At 41.7% G+C, this 13487-nt stretch overlaps 1 protein-coding gene across 6 annotated transcripts in view; it reads left to right on the top strand.

Annotated features, from left to right (window-relative positions):
- Nucleotides 1-13487, top strand: part of MTMR3 (myotubularin related protein 3) — a 100457-nt gene that overhangs the window by 29626 nt on the left and 57344 nt on the right. For 5 of the 6 annotated variants that reach the window (XM_070763106.1, XM_070763105.1, XM_070763104.1 and 2 more), the window contains exon 2: nt 11234-11303. The exons of the other annotated variant lie outside the window; for it this stretch is intronic. The gene's annotated coding sequence lies outside the window, so the exon portion shown is untranslated. The remainder of the gene's footprint in view (nt 1-11233; nt 11304-13487) is intronic. 6 annotated transcript variants of the gene reach the window in all.

Genomic DNA, 13487 nt, shown 5'->3' with positions numbered 1-13487 from the left:
TAAATAAATAAAATAAATAAATGATGTCCACTAATCTTTGGTCTGAGACTAGTTTTGGACTTTGCAATAGCAGTGGAATAAAGCCTGTTGCATGGCATCTTCAACTTAAAAAAAACCCTCTGAGATATTTTCTGCTTGTGTCTTCACTATTCACAGTCCCAGTAACTAGCAAGAATTTGCTGTGAACGGGGAACATGACATCGTGGCTGGGTATTTAGTGTGATCAAATTAGGTTCTTTTGTCTGTACGCAGTGAACCTTTCTACTTTATTAGACAAGCTGTCACAGCAAGATAATGCACTTTGCAGATGGAAAAGAATGTTGCTCCTGCCGCTCTCCATATTTAATTTTTTTTTTGCTAAGTAAACATATTTTTTAAAAATAAATTCTTACCATGTGCATTCCTGTAGGATTTGGTTTGTGCATTCTGCCTGAAATGCGGATCACTTTGTCCAGTAAGCGCAGAGTAATTCAACTTTTGCTTCGACTTTTTTCTGTCTCACGCTTGAATGTTCTAGGAGGCCTCGTGTTGCTTCCCAGCTCCTTGTTTTATGACTTAAGACATTAGGTAACTTATATTTATTTATTTATTTATTGGATTTGTATGCCGCCCCTCTCCGGAGACTCGGAGCGGCTAACAGCAACAATAAAACAGTATACAATAGTAATCTAATACTAAAAACGATTAAAAACCCATTAATATAAAAACCAAATATACATACATATCATGCATAGAATTGTAAAGGCCTAGGGGGAAAGAGGATCTCAATTCCCCCATGCCTGACGGCAGAGGTGGGTTTTAAGTAGCTTACGAAAGGCAAGGAGGGTGGGGGCAATTCTAATCTCTGGGGGGAGTTGGTTCCAGAGGGCCGGGGCCGCCACAGAGAAGGCTCTTCCCCTGGGTCCCGCAAAGCGACATTGTTTAGTTGACGGGACCCGGAGAAGATCCACTCTGTAGGACCTAACTGGTCGCTGGGATTCGTGCAGCAGAAGGCGGTCCCTGATATAATCTGGTTCGGTGCCATGAAGGGCTTTATAGGTCATAACCAACACTTTGAATTGTGACCGGAAACTGATTGGCAACCAATGCAGACTGCGGAGTGTTGGTGTAATATGGGCGTACCTTGGGAAGCCCATGATTGCTCTCGCAGCTGCATTCTGCACGATCTGAAGTTTCCGAACACTTTTCAAAGGTAGCCCCTTGTAGAGAGCGTTACAGTAGTCAAGCCTCAATGTGATGAGGGCATGATGACTGTGAGCAGTGACTCCCGGTCTAAGTAGGGCCGCAACTGGTGCACCAGGCGAACCTGGGCAAACGCCCCCCTCGCCACAGCTGAAAGATGTTTCTCTAATGTGAGCTGTGGATCGAGGAGGATGCCTAAGTTGCGAACCTTCTTTGAGGGGGGCAGTGATTCTCCCCCCAGGGTAATGGACGGACAGATGGAATTGTCCTTGGGAGGCAAGACCCACAGCCACTCCGTCTTGTCTGGGTTGAGTTTGAGTTTGTTGATATGTAGTAGTAGCACAACAACAAAAAATTAGGGGGTGCAGAAAACCTGGAAAACGGAAATTAGAGAATTATCAGGGAAATCGGCAGTTTGGGAAATATCAGGGAATTCCTGAAAAAAACCCCGGAATAAATCAGAGGAAAAAACCCAAACTGTATTAAAATGTTTAAAAGTCAGGGGAAAATCATGTAAAAAAAAAAAAAAGGATTGCTGCCGGGCAGAGTCAAGCAAAGATGAGCATAACTATGGCAACAACTTGCTTCCTCAGCTACCGATATTTCTCCATGGCTTAGCTGTTTGGTATGGCGTCATCTACGACCGCAGCCTCAACTAGATCGCAAGTTACAGGGAAATGTCAGGGAATTTCAAAATGCTTTCCCCCTGGACACCCTGAAAAAGAGAAATAGCGATTTACGTTAGAAGAAGATGAGAAGGGAAACACATTATTGATTGAAATACAGAATGGAGGAAAAATATATCATTGATTTTTGATAATGGAATTATGTATGAAAGAAGTAGAAGGGAAAGAGCGCATAAGGTAGAAATACAATATACTACTATATGTTGTACACAAATAGAATTGCGAAATATATGTATAAAATGAAGGGGAAATTGAAGAGGAAAAAAAATGTAAAATTCAAAATGTCTAGCGACGTGAAATTGTTAAAAAGGAGGGAATTGTAGAAATTTCTGTGTTTGTAACTTACAAAATGTTCAATAAAAATTCTTGTATATAAAAAAACGATGCATACTTTCAACCAATGTAATGGCTAATTAGATGGCTAGATTCGCCCACGTTTCTACAACACTCCGTGGCTTGCACTGGCTGCCGATTGGTTTCCGGTCACAATTCAAAGTGTTGGTAATGACCTTTAAAGCCCTTCATGGCATTGGACCAGAATATCTTCGGAACCGCCTTCTATCCCAGCACGAATCCCAGCGGCCGATAAGGTCCCACAGAGTTGGCCTTCTCCGGGTCCCGTCGACCAAACAATGTCGTTTGGCGGGCCCCAGGGGAAGAGCCTTCTCTGTGGCGGCCCCAGCCCTCTGGAATCAACTCCCCCCGGAGATTAGAACGGCCCCCACCCTCCTTGTCTTTCGCAAGTTACTCAAGTCTCACATATATCTCCAGGCATGGGGGAATTAAGACATCTCCCCCAGGCTTTCTTATATTTTATGTTTGGTATGTATGTGTTGTATGGTTTTTAAATTGTTGGGTTTTTTTAATATAATTTTATTATTAGATTTGTTCCATTATTATACTGTTTTTATTGTTGTTGTGAGCCGCCCCGAGTCTTCGGAGAGGGGCAGCATACAAATCTAATAAATTGAATTGAATTGAATTAATAAATGATTGATATTCACTTTGACTACAGTGTTATCAATCTTCTGTGAAAGATACCTACCGCAAGACCACCCAAAACAATAGAAAATGGGCAGTGTAACTACTTCTCTATACCTTCCTTTTACCACCTGTTTGTTTGCCGAGGAGAAAAGCAAGCTGCCCTGTAAAACTAGAAAGGCGGAGAATTGAAATCCGTGGTTTGTCTTGCCACTGGTGAGAAGTTCAGTAGATAGAGGCCTGTCCTTTTCATAGTGACCCCTTTAATCAAGAAACGCATTTAAAATGCCCTTTCTCGTTCAGAAACTCTGGCTGAACTCGGGAAGAGAGAAACCCTCCTCACCCATCGGTAAAAAAATGAATGGATGCCTTTTGTTCGTTTTCTTTAATTAAATTTCTGACTCGAAATCTAATTTTCAAGCTGTCCTTCCACATTTTTTCTGAAATGACTACTGAGTCTGTTTTGAATAATTACTGTGGATCGATTCAGTGGCACGCACAGAGGCATACATCAAATACAGACCCATGGAACTTATGTAAATGATTTTGGGACAGTTTCATCCGTTGGGTTTTTTTTTTTTTTGCAGAATGCCGTGCCTTTTATTGACATCTCAATATCGTGTTTCCTGATGGTTATTTCTTGCTTATAGAATAGAATAGAATAGAATTTTATTGGCTGAGTGTGATTGGACACACAAGGAATTTGTCTTGGTGCATATGCTCTCAGCGTACATAAAATAAAATATACATTTGTCAAGAATCATGTGGTACGACACTTAATGATTGTCATAGGGGTCAAATAAGCAATGAAGAAGCAATATTAATAAAAATCTTAGGATATAAGCAACAAGTTACAATCATACAGTCAACATGGGAGGCAATGGGTGATAGGAATGATGAGAAAAACTAGTAGAATAGAAGTGCAGATTTAGTAGAAAGTCTGACAGTGTTGAGGGAATTATTTGTTTAGTAGAGTGATGGCGTTCGGAAGAAAACTGTTCTTGTGTCTAGTTGTCTTGGTGTGCAGGGCTCTGTAGCGACATTTTGAGGGTAGGAGTTGAAACAGTTTGTGTCCAGGATGTGAGGGGTCAGTAAATATTTTCCCCACCCTCTTTTTGACTTATGTTTGGAATGTGTTTTAGGCCTGCCTCGAGCTGTAGAGACCCACCTGGATCCATCGATGGCTCAAGACCCAATATATACACCGCTCAAAAAAAAATAAAGGGAAGACTTAAACAACACAATATAACTCCAAGTAAATCAAACTTCTGTGAAATCAAACTGTCCACTTAGGAAGCAACACTGATTGACAATCCATTTCACATTCAGCTTGGTACAGAACAAAGTATTCAATAAGAATATTTCATTCATTCAGATCTAGGAGGTGTTATTTGAGTGTTCCCTTTATTTTTTTTGAGCAGGCTGTATATACATCAATGAGGATGTTATTATTATTTTTCCTGATGTTTGCTGCCGATTGCCTTTGCTTCTCTGCTGTCAACCCTCCCTGGACTAGTTTTAAACTTCATGATATATATAAATAGGATATGTGCTCAGAAGAAAAATCCCTGATGATTTTTAGGGTGGCAGGTAGATTATGTTGGCAAGATGCTTCCATATTGTTTCCAAGCATCTTGTCCATGTGCTGCCTCTATGTTGGATGAGGCAGGCAGGATTCCCTTGGGTCCCATTTGTTGGGGGTCAAGGGAAAGAGAGGGTTCTGCCTTCTCTTTCTGCTCAATATCTCATTCTTCTTGCTCCCTTCTTCCCCCTCTATATGAATTTTAAACCTAAATTCCATGCTATTTATTGTTTTAATGTTGTGCACTGGTTCCATTGAACTGCCGTGACTCCACCCAGAATACAGGTATTAAAGGGCTGTAAAAAGAAAAGGAAAAAAAACCCAGTTTTATTGATTGTAAACCACCTAGATTAAAATTTCCTCCAGGGGAGATGGATGGATAGATGGATGGATGAGAGAGATAGCATAATCATTTGGCCCCTAGGATAAAGAATTCAAGTCAGAGATTTTAACTTTATCCAGGTTAAAGTTACTCCAATCAGAGTCTGGCCCTTTAAATCCCCGTGCCCGTCCTTTCTGAGTTGGATTAAAACTCTACATTTATCCTAGAGAGCCCACCTGGCATAATTTTAGGGCATTTGAAAAGTGTTCGGAAACTTCAGGTCGTGCAGAATGCAGCTGCGAGAGCAGTCATGGGCTTCCCCAAATATGCCCATGTTACACCAACACTCCGCAGTCTGCATTGGTTGCTGATCAGTTTCCGGTCACAATTCAAAGTGTTGGTTATGACCTATAAAGCCCTTCATGGCACCCGACCAGAATATCTCCGGGACCGCCTTCTGCTGCACGAATCCCAGCGACCGATTAGGTCCCACAGAGTGGGCCTTCTCCGGATCCCGTCAACTAAACAATGTTGTTTGGCGGGCCCCAGGGGAAGAGCCTTTTCTGTGGCGGCCCTGACTCTCTGGAACCAGCTCCCCCAGAGATTAGAACTGCCCCCACCCTCCTTGCCTTTCGTAAACTCCTCAAAGCACATTTGTCGTCAGGCATGGGGGAATTGAAATATCTCCCCCGGGCCTATACAATTTATGTATGGTATGTTTGTACGTATGTCTGCTTAATAATGGGTTTTTTAAAAATATTTTAAATTATTAGATTTGTTATGAATTGTTTTATTGTGTTGTGAGCCGCCCCGAGTTTACGGAGAGGGCCGGCATACAAATCTAATAAATAAAATAAATAAATAAATTATAAAAACCCCAAGATTGGAAGGGGAAGGCTTATGTTACCTTGGTGTTTACTTTATTGTACAGCACGAGGGCATTGTATTTTCTTCCTAATGGAGCCTGAGAAGTGACACCGTCCTCTAATGGGTTAAGAGCCCTCTTAACCCATTCAATTGCTGCCGTGTTTGATCAAAAGTTTGGCAATGACAGAGGGCAAGGGGAAATAGTTGAGGTGCCCGTCCAAGGTTTTTGCTTGGGAAATTGCCGGAAAGTGGACGAACCTCTTTCCTGTTGAAAGAAAAATATGGGCAGCATTGTTTGCCTGTGCTTTCTGCCTCAAAACAGGAGCTGCCCTTGTGTGATGATAAGTGTATATTTTGGAGCACTGCGGTATCAGTGGCATTTTTAAAAATGTGGATAAGGGCTTCACTTAGAAAGAAGATAACTAAATGTTGTGCGACAAGTTATCAGTGGAAATTCTGCGTGTGTTCCCAAATTCATACTTTATGGTATTTATGTGTTTGTTTAATTTCTATGTCGGCTATTTCACCTAAGCGACTCTGGGCAGTTTGCAGCATTATCATAAAGCCCTTTAAATACATGAAGAAAGGTAACAGGTAATCTTCGGTTTCCGAACCACAATTGAGCCCCAAATTTCTGTCGCTAAACGAGACAGTGGCTAAGTATTCCTCAGTCAGCATTGAAGAACAAACAATAAACTTTTTGGAGTTAAAACCTTTCTCTCCTTTCAAGTACGAATGGCTTTTTTGGGGAGCTCCGTCTCTGTCAGACATATTTATCGCAAGGTCCTATTTTGGAAATTAGAGGGTGGTTCAAACAAAACATTGCTACCCTGATCATAATCTGAGAAATCCATTCTTTGGACTGTGGGTCATCCTTAAGTTTGATTTACTTGGAGTTATATTCTGGCGACGTTTCAACGAGGTCCCACTCGTCATCTTCAGGCTGGTGTTTCTGTCCTTGTTCTAGGGCGAACACAGCAAGACCTGAGCTGCCTTCTTTCTATAAATACTGGTGGCTGGGTGTGGTTTGATGGCTCAGCAATTGCCTGTTGTGTAGAAACTTCCTGGTGAGTCAGTGGGGTAACACCTGGGGTCGTTGATGTAGCTGAGGTATGCTGATTAGTTAATGATTGTAGATTAGGCGTGATACCCTGAGTAGTTGGAGCTTTCAGGCTACTTGATTGTTTTGCAATGTGTGTTCTGAGTCTGGTTTCAGTTTCTATGGCTGGGATACGTTTGAGGGCTGGTTTCCAGATGTCTGGTAGGCGGGAGGTATCATCCCGCTTGTTCATATTTTGGGGATGTTTTTCTATCTCGATGGCTTCCATGATTATTCTTTTGCTGTAGTGTTCTGTTTTGGAAATTACTTTGGTACTGTCAAAATCAATTTCATGTCCTGTAGTTTTGAAGTTTTGGAAAAGGGAGGAGTTTTTTTCTTCCTTTCTTAATAATAACATTCACACCAGTTCCGGTTAGCACCCCTTTTCATTTTTATGATCCCTGGATTTCTGTTCCTCAAGAACGAAGACATAACTTTGAATGTGTGTGTGCTGGGTGTTTATTAATAGGCCAAAAAACAAAACCCAACCCCAGCCCTTATCAGAACCAGAGCAGAAGGGCACATGTTTTAACTTGTGTTATCACATGCTTCTGTTTGCTTGAGATACAGCCTAAGAGGTTGAGGCCGGCTTGATCTGCTATTCTGGCTTTGTTTACTCAAAATTAAAGCTGGCGTGCAGGGCATTTTTTATTTATTTTTTGGCCAGATCGTTGGAATCATTGCTGTTATCTGTAAGCAGATCATATCTGCTAAGATGGTTTCCAATCTGGAAAGATAGTCAGAGAAGAAATGCTATAAATAGGACCAGATCTGAAAGGTAATTTGGGTATCCAACCTGTCATTTCATCAGACTTTAGAACGGATAGCTTTACATCATTGCTCACAGTCGCTCATGCCCTCATCACCTCGCGGTTCGATTACTGCAACGCTCTCTACATGGGGCTACCTTTGAAAAGTGTTCGGAAACTTCAGATCGTGCAGAATGCAGCCGCAAGAGCCATTGTGGGGCTTCCTAGATTCGCCCACGTCTCTGCAACACTCCGTGGCCTGCATTGGCTGCCGATCAGTTTCCGGTCACAATTCAAAGTGTTGGTTATGACCTTTAAAGCCCTACATGGCATTGGACCAGAATATCTCCGGGACCACCTTCTGCCGCACAAATCCCAGCGACCGATCAGGTCCCACAGAGTGGGCCTTCTCCGTGTCCCGTCAACTAAACAATGTCGGTTGGCGGGCCCCAGGGGAAGAGTCTTCTCTGTGGCGGCCCCGGCCCTATGGAATCAACTCCTCCCGGAGATTAGAACTGCCCCCACCCTCCTTGTCTTTTGTAAATTACTCAAGACCCATCTATACCGCCAGGCATGGAGGAGTTGAGACACCTTTCCCCCAAGCTTTTTTATATTTATGCTTGGATATGTATATGTTGTTTGCTTTTTAAATATGATAGGGTTTTTATGTGCTTTTTAATATTAGATTTGTTTTCGCTGGAATATTGTTTTTATTATTGTTGTGAGCCGCCCCGAGTCTTCGCAGAGGGGCGGCATACAAATCTAATAAATTGAATTGAATTGAATCAGGGGTCGCCAAACTTGGCAACTTTAAGTCTTGTGGACTCCAAATCGCAGAATTCTGGCAGTTGAAGTCCACAAGTCTTAAAGTTGCCCAGTTTGGTGACCCCTGATATACATCTCTATTTCCATCTATCAACGAATCTATCACAATCCTTATTATATTCACTTGTAATAATCAGGTGTGATAATCTGTCATTTAAACCTACAAAGAATCCAGCAGCCTAGTCAGGTCATTCCTTCATTTCCTGTCCTTGTGGAGATTTATCTATTTTATTTTCATTTTTTTTGCTTATCCTCGTTTTTCCGGGGGGGAGGGGGGAGCATGTGAGGGGTGGGGAGGAAATTGGATTTTATAAGGGAGAGATGTAGGTTAGGGTTGACTTGTAAAAAGCTAGAAAAACGTATTGGCAGGCTCCCAGGAATGATTTGAAGGGAATGTAAGCATTGCCTCCTGACCTTGTCTCTCTCTTCTTCTAGAGACCGTCCTGTCCTTGTTTTTTAGCAAAAAAGGGGAAAAAGAAAGGGTGGCCGGGGAGGAACCTCACAGATTTTTAATGTTTAGCTTTAATTTTTATCTGCATTATCTGAGGTGGCTGCAGTTTATGTCTAAACAGAGTCAGAGCTAATATCTGGACATTTCCCGACTTAACATTTCTTTCACTTAGTTCATGTGTACCCACTTGGCAAACAATGAGAACAATTCAGTCAAGAAAAGGGCATTTTCTGATGCAAAGATCTTAGCTTGTTGGGGAGCGACAAACCAGGAGGTCCTAGTTTGATTTAGATACCAGCCCTGAGCTTTTTGAGTAAATTGGGGTTTCCTAATATATTGATGTAACTTTTATATACACATAGTCCTTGATGTAAGACCACTATCTATCTATCTATCTATCTATCTATCTATCTATCTATCTATCTATCTATCTATCTATCTATCTATCTATCTATTATATCCAACTTCTATGCCAATACAAAAAGATACAATAATAAAAGAAGTCAGATATAATTTTAAAACAAACCCCGTAATAAAACTCATAGTATAAAAAACAATTACAATCATATACATACTTGTATTTGTATTTGTATTTATTAGATTTGTATGCCGCCCCTCTCCGAAGACTCGGGGCGGCTAACAACAGTATAAAAAGACAATGTAAACAAATCTAATATTAAAACAGTCTAAAAACCCCAATTTAAAGAACCACTCATACATACAATGTATAAATTCTATAAGCCTAGGGGGAAGGGAAATTTCAATTCCCCCATGCCTGACGGCAGAGGTGAATGTGCTGACAACCTGTGAAATGGATTGCTAGTTCCAGAGGGTCAGGGCCACCACAGAGAAGGCTTTTCTCCTGGGTCCCGCCAAACGACATTGCTTAGTCGACAGGACCCGGAGAAGGCCAACTCTGTGGGACTTAACCGGTCGCTGGGATTCGTGCGGCATTCATAGAGTTTGGCCATGAAAGGTGTACAATTCATGGCCCCCAGGTCTTCGCAGGTTTGCGGAAGGCCAGTAAGGTAGGAGTAGTTGGTTCCATAGAGCCGGGGCAGCCACAAAGAAGGCCCTCCCCTGCGGTCCTGCCAACGTACATTGTTTAGTCGATGGGACCCGGAGGAGGCCAACTTGTGTGCTCGTATTGGTCTCTGGGAGATATGTTGCAGGAGGCGGTCCCATAAATAGTCTGAGCCTCAAATTTCTGTGGATAAGCAAGGCAGTTGTTAAATGTGTGATGCCCCGTTTTACAATCTTTTTTTTGCTATGGTTGTTAAGCGAATCACTATAGCCGTTAAGTCAGGGATCCCCAAACTTGGCATCTTTAAGACTTGTGGACTTCCAACTCTCAGAATTCTGGAAGTTGAGGTCCACACGTCTTAAAGTGGCCCAAGTTTGAAGGCCTCTGTATTAAGTGAATCGTGCAATCATTAAGTGGATCTGGCTTCCCTTATTGGCCCCTTGTCAGAAGCGCCCAAGGATTTATTTATTTATTTATTTTATTCATTTGTCCAATACACAAAGACATAGGAAGAAAAATAGACATGTGGTAATATATATGAGGGTGAAAGTGAACTTGGAGGAGAGGATATATGAAAGAAAGAGAATATATATGATAAGTGAGAGAAAGGAAAGACAATTGGACAAGGGACGAAAGGCACACCAGTGCACTTATGTACGCCCCTTACTGGCCTCTTAGGAACCTGGAGAGGTCAATCGTGGGAGGGAGAAATGTTGGGGGTTAGGGGTTGACGCAATTGAGTCCGATAATGAGTTCCATGCTTCGATAACTCGATTGTTGAGATCATATTTTTTACAGTCAAGTTTGGAGCGGTTCGTATTAAGTTTGAATCTGTTGCGTGCTCTTGCGTTGTTGCGGTTGAAGCTGAAGTAATCATTGACCGGTAGGACGTTGCAGCATATGATCTTGTGGGCAATACTCAAATCGTGTTTTAGGCGCCGTAGTTCCAGGCTTTCTAGGCCCAGGATTGTTAGTCTATTTTCGTAGGATATTCTGTTTCGAGTGGAGGAGTGAAGGGCTCTTCTGGTGAAATATCTTTGGACATTTTCAAGGGTGTTGATGTCCGAGATGTGGCATGGGTTCCAGACAGATGAGCAGTAGTCTAGGATGGGTCTGGCAAAAGTTTTGTAGGCTCTTGTGAGTAGTGTGAGGATGGTTGCACATGAGAATTCCCACCACTCCGGGATGCTGTAACCATTGTACAGTAAATGCACACCAGTGCCAAGAACCTGAACTTTCATGCTGTCACTACGGGTGGTGCTGCGACTGTCATAAGTGTGAGACTTTTTTCAGCACCATTGTAACGTCGGACTGCCGAGGATTATCCCTGTATTGACCGAGATTGGGAGAATAAATTAGAAGCATTTTGCTTTCATTTTGCTGCTTAAATGTTGTTTTAGGATGAAGCTGATTCACAATCATGCGATTCAGTTTAATTACAGAATGCTCCTTTTTGTCCTTTCAGACTTCACTGTGAAATACCTGACAATCGTGAATCGCATCTAAAATTTATCAGAGGGGTTTATTGTTAATCGGTAAGTTTATAGATTGTTAATGCCCAACAGAGTTTTCCTTGCGTTTCTTTGTTTGTTTGTTTTTAAATCCTGCTAATTATTTTGCATAATTTAATAGCCAATCACTTATCTTGTTTAACTTTCCAGGTATTTATTTATTTTTAATTGTTTGATTCTGTCTATAGGCTAGTGGAAGTGTGCTGAAAGGGCACAATATTTTTTTTTTATTCTTTTCTTTAACCTCTCAAATATTTGTGCAGAATTGCTTAATATGGTATATAACAATCATGAATGGGATAGAAAAGGGGGATAGAGAAAAATTCTTTTAGTTTTTTCTTAATATTAGATTTGTGCCTGTATAATATTGTTTTTTTATCGTTGTTGTGAGCCGCCCCGAGTCTTTGGAGAGGGGCGGCATGCAAATCTAATAAATTATTATTATTATTATTATTATTATTATTATTATTATTATTATTATTATTATTATTACAACAATTCAATTCAATTTATTAGATTTGTATGCCGCCCCTCTCCGAAGACTATAAAAACAGTATAACAATGGAACAAATCTAATAATAAAATTACATTAAAAACCCCAACAATTTAAAAACCATACAACACATACATACCAAACATAAAATATAAGAAAGCCTGGGGGAGATGTCTTAATTCCCCCATGCCTGGCAATATAGGAGGGTCTTGAGTAACTTGCGAAAGACAAGGAGGGTGGGGGCCGTTCTAATCTACGGGGGGGGGGGGAGTTGATTCCAGAGGGCCGGGGCCGCCACAGAGAAGGCTCTTCTCCTGGGGCCCGCCAAACGACATTGTTTGGTCGATGGTACCCAGAGAAGGCCAACTCTGTGGGACCTTATCGGCCGCTGGGATTCGTGCGGTAGAAGGCGGTTCCGGATGTATTCTGGCCCAATGCCATGTAGGGCTTTAAAGGTCATCTTGTTTAACTTTCCAGGTATTTATTTATTTTTAATTGTTTGATTCTGTCCGTAGGCTAGTGGAAGTGTGCTGAAAGGGCACAATATTTTTTTTAAATTCTTTTCTTTAACCTCTCAAATATTTGTGTGGAATTGCTTAATATGGTATATAACAACAGCAATAGCACATACAGTATATTGCTTCACTGCGCTTCCCAGCCCTCTCTAAGCAGTTTACAGAGTTAGCACCTCGCCCCCAACAATCTGGGCCCTTGTTGTCGATTTCTCCTTCTTTTCTTTCAGCACTCGTTTATCCACAAATTGTGTGTTTTCATACGATCAGGAAAGCCGCAGTCTGGGCCCGTGATTAATTTCTCCCTTTTCCTCTTTTAACCAAACCAGTTTTGTGTGGAGCCTTCGTTTCATTAAGTCCCTAATTAGGAAAGATCCATATAGACTATGCATATAAATCTCGCTCGCCTTCCACCCTGTCTCTTAGTCAGCACCAACCGGAAGTTTTCCCTCGCCTTGAATTTTTTATCCTGCCTTTATTATTTTTATACTCCTTCCTCCTCCTGTTTTACCCACAAGAACACCGGTTTTTCATGCCTGAGGCGGGACTAGAACTCACCGCCTCCTGGCGATTGGCCCAAAGTCATCCAGTCGGATTTCATGCCTAGGGCGGATCTAGAACTGACAGTCTCCTGGTGATTGGCCCAAAGTCACCCTCCTGGCTTTCATGCCTATAAATGACATCAGCTAGCCAGGACAGTCCAACCTGCTGATATCTGTGACGCAACTTTGAACGTCACTGGGGAAGATTGGCTCTTCACTTCTGTCATTTCTGTTCCTTGCCCTAGCCGGAACCCTAGCAGAAATTGCTGTAATAAACCCTTGACCTTCCCTGGTTTCTAAGATCTGACTTTCCTTGCAATTGGGACTCCCATATACATCATGCTGAATGTACAGATCAGAATTATTTATTTGTTTATTTATTTATTAGATTTGTATGCCGCCCTTCTCTGTAGAATCGGGGTGGCTAACAACAGTAAAAAGACAATATGAACAAATCTAATATTAAAAGTATTTTAAAAACCCCAATTTAAGAAACCAATCATACATACTGACATACCATGCATAAATTTTATAAGCCTAGGGGGAAGGGAAAGTCTCAATTCCTCCCATGCCTGACAACAGAGGTGGGTTTTAAGGAGCTTACGAAAGGCAAGGATATCTGGGGGAAGTTGGTTCCAGAGGGTCGGGGCCACCACAGAGA

Source organism: Erythrolamprus reginae, chromosome 10, assembly GCF_031021105.1.
Source record: "Erythrolamprus reginae isolate rEryReg1 chromosome 10, rEryReg1.hap1, whole genome shotgun sequence".
Lineage (NCBI taxonomy): Eukaryota > Metazoa > Chordata > Lepidosauria > Squamata > Dipsadidae > Erythrolamprus > Erythrolamprus reginae.
The sequence above is the reverse complement of the archived record's forward strand: the minus strand, read 5'-3'. Positions and strand labels throughout refer to the sequence as shown.